The sequence below is a fragment of the Montipora capricornis genome, chromosome 8 (genome assembly GCF_036669925.1).
Source record: "Montipora capricornis isolate CH-2021 chromosome 8, ASM3666992v2, whole genome shotgun sequence".
NCBI lineage: Eukaryota > Metazoa > Cnidaria > Anthozoa > Scleractinia > Acroporidae > Montipora > Montipora capricornis.
This window is the reverse complement of record NC_090890.1, coordinates 45773298-45777230: the sequence shown is the minus strand read 5'-3', so window position 1 is coordinate 45777230 and position 3933 is coordinate 45773298.

The following is a 3933-nucleotide window of genomic DNA, read 5'->3' as shown; positions in this document are numbered from 1 at the left end:
GGAAATGGTAAGATTATTCTGATCTCTTAAAGGCGGAAACGAAGAATACGTCAAACTGGCTTGTTGTGACATGCATGCTCTTAAGAATAAATCAGTATTGTATATTGACAGATAGCCTTATATCATTGTCATACAATTATGTACTATGATTTGTTAATAACGTGGTGTCCTCGCATCACTGAGCCAGTTTGGCGTATTAATATTCCTCGTTTCCGGCTCCTTTAAGAGTTCAAATGCCTTACTATTTCATGGTCATACGACACGCCGGATCAAAAGAACCATAAAATTAATAGTATAACACCACCAGAATAAATCACGAAAACTCTATAGTGAAAAAAATTTCGGTAAGCAGTTCCTCTGATCATTAGACGAAATGATTTTTCGGCATGGCAAAGCCTTTTTAAATGCATGTGCAATTCTGAGGAAGAATACGGAACGTTTTAATTCGGCCCCGAATCATCTTAGCAATCACAGCTAGAAGATACGTTTCGCCTTTGGCCAACGAAGCTTGATAAGAAATAGAACGCAAACTGCGGTGACAACATGAGACTAAACAATTAAGCGCATAATTGAGAGAGACCCTGGGAACGAGGTTGAAATAAATAATTTTTAGTGAGTTGACGTTTCCTATGTCTCAACAAATTCCAATAGATCTCTTTAGACTCTTTACAGTTGTGTGCTTAGTTACCTGGCCACCAGCCTGAAAGTGAGGCTGGTGTTGACCTTGTTAGTAAGAATTTACGTAAGAGAGGCAGTGAGGTTTGTATAAAAAAAAGGTCAACTCCAGCCTCACTTTCATTCAAAAGCCAGGTAACTAAGCACACAACTGTAAAATGGACTATTCGATCCGGAATGCACGGACACATGTTGAACAAGCTCCTGAGCGCACTTAAGGTGTTCCGGGGGTAAACATTCCAATTTCCATTTCCATTCCAACTTACATCTTCAGAACTCACCCGTTAGCTAAAATTTTTAAAATATATAACAGTACGTAATTTGAGTAATTTGTGAGGTAACACGTAAATGTAATCGCATGGGCCCGAGAACAATTAAGGATTTAATAATTTCACGCGTATTTTCAAAGTTTTTACAAAATTGCCCTAGTCGCGAAGCCTAACCCGTAAAAGTTCTCTTACGATAAAATAGATGTAGAGAAATTACGTTGATTACGTTAAGAAGAATATCGAGGAAAGGGATTTGGCTATTTTCCTCAAAGTCAATTGTGAAGTTGATGTTATTATGACAATTATTTTAAATTTGTAAAAATTGGTTGGCGGAGTCCTTGGTTTTAAATAAAGTGAAGACATCATTAACGTATCTGAAGCAAATGGTCGGGCGGGCGCTGTACTGAGTGATCCATTTCTCTTCAAAATGGCGCATGGAAATGTTTGCAACCACACTAGGCCTAAAGGCGAGCCCATTGCCACACCGTCGATCTGGTCGTAGTATTGATCACCCGGGATTGATCATCGAAGACGAAATCATGGCTCCTCTTTATCAGTGGCAAATTCAAGTAAAATCTTAAGAACATGTCGAGACAATCTTGGTGGGTTAGGAACTGAGCATACAGTTTTTCAAGGCAAATCTGAATGGTTTCATCCAGGGTAACGTTTGTAAACAGGGAAGAGACATCAAAAGAACACATCACCTCCTGGTTATGACTATAGGTCTTGGCCCAATCTACGAAAATGAAGGAATCGTTGATGGTGAAATTGTTAGATGAGATGGGTTGAAGAATACGAACGAGATAAGAGGTCAGATTGTAATTGTACGTGTTAATCGAAGAGACGATGGCACGAAAAGGGCACTGAATCCTGCTTGTGAACCTTGGGAAGGCCGTAAAGTACGCCATGAGTACAGCCACATGGTAAGTTCTGCTGGTTAGTGATGTCGTTTATGATCTTTTCCTTTTTCAGTTTCCGAAGATATGCAATCAAATTATTTTCTCTTGTCTTGGTGGGATTCTGCTGCAGCAGACAGTAATAATCGGAAATTCAGTTGCACGATCAAACATTGCCTTCGATTTGCGTTGATAATCCTTTCCACAAACGAGGATAGGCCAGCATCTTTCTAGTCTTGGTCATTGATGTCCGTTGGTGTCTGCTGGATCTGTGCTGGTTGGTTCGGGAACAGGAAACGGACCACTTCATGGCGAATCTCGAGCGATTCCTCGTGCTGAAGTGGAACTTTCATTCCTTTTTCAAACACGAGTCGGATCCACTTCTATCAGCTCAGATGGTAGGTGAGCTTTTGGCTCCTACCTATTCTTGCTACGGAAGTGACCTTGCCACTGTACCATAAATAGAGGCTTGAAATCGGCTGTGGATTTTCTTGGCAACTATCACTCGGCTTGATAGATGCCGAGAACGTCAGGTTTTCTATCGCAGAATATCCGGTCACGAGAAATATGGCAGTTTCTAGGCTCTCACCAGTAATAATCCTGCGGTGGACGTCCAGCACGTTTGCCCATCTTCATAAGGAATCGGATATTGTGGCCAAAAGAAAGAAACTGGAGAATATGTAGGGATGTAGAGTGGTTATTGGCAGGCCCAAGGGATGCCGGTGGATCGAAAAGCACCAGTAGATATCGTTTATTAGACAAAATATTTTTATAGAAAGTGCCGCCATAACTTCAAAAGTTTTCAGCGCAATGTTTCCGAATGGTGTTTTTTTTCCTTCTATCAACTGAAGCTCGTCATGTAACGTCTGCACCTTCCGAACGCTTAATACTCACAAACAGAAGGATGCAGAAGGATGTGCTTGCTTATTTGCAATACCCGAGGGGAGGGACTCCCATATAAAAAGGGGAGGGATGCTCGTCAGAAAATTTAAATTAACCCCCTAAAGGAGACCAATCTAGGCGTGGCCTAGTCTCCTTCGCAGCCGCTCGGGCCGGAGTCACGCAACGCTCCCCTTGCCCACGCGGCCGCGTGGCCCAGGCTTTTTTGACCCCTAAAGTAAATTTATACTTCTATATTTCTTCGCGTGCAACCCTAGAGGAGACCCTCACGGCTACATATGATGGCGTTTTGCCCAGAACCCCCTAAGCGAGACCAAAATCCGACCAAAATCCGAAATTTACACCCCTAAGCGAGACGACGAGCATCCCTTTTTAGCAAAAGGTTCGGTAAAATGCCGATTACTAACCCTTTTATTTTAACGGTGAAAGCTGGTCGCAAATTGGCGACTCGTCTAGATATCTTAATCGCAAAGGGAAAAAATTCAGTCGTAAAAATGCGACTGTATTGATCGCAATTTCGAGTCCTGATTTACCATAAGCAGGTAAATACATTGGACGGGCCTAAGTATTAGGTCTATAAATTGTTTAAATTTCCGCATAATCCGGTTTAATTTCCGCATAATCAACGTATGTTTACGCATAATATGGCCAAAAATTTCAGCATAATCTTTAATTTTTTCCCCATCCTATCAGAGGCTCAGTAAATCTCGTTTCTTTAATTGTAAACAATTAGTCTTAGTTTTGTCATTGTATTTTAGTTTCTCTTGTTTTACCTGTTAGTTATTGTAAGTTGCTTTTTCATGTGTAAGGTTGAATTGTTGCGATTTGTCATACGTCACTGCTCGCCTCGAATAGCTGTAGCTGACTGCAGCAGTGCTTACTGCTTAGTCTACTTAATAACTTGAACTTGACCTTAGAGTAAATATGAAAGATTGCATTTGTGAAGGAATTCGAAGTTAATATCGAATGATACCTTGTTTAAGCGGGTGAGATTCTTCTCATACTTCCTGACTGCTTTTAACGTTTCATGTGTAACAGTAATTTGAGTAGCTAATTACTTTATTGAATCGTGGAGATACCTGTCAAATACGTAGCAAGGACAAGGACGCTGTAATATTGGGATACCGCGCTGGCTAAACGTGACTTCCGGGGTAAACTTCCACACTAATAAATTCCAAGTTCTCACAGTACGC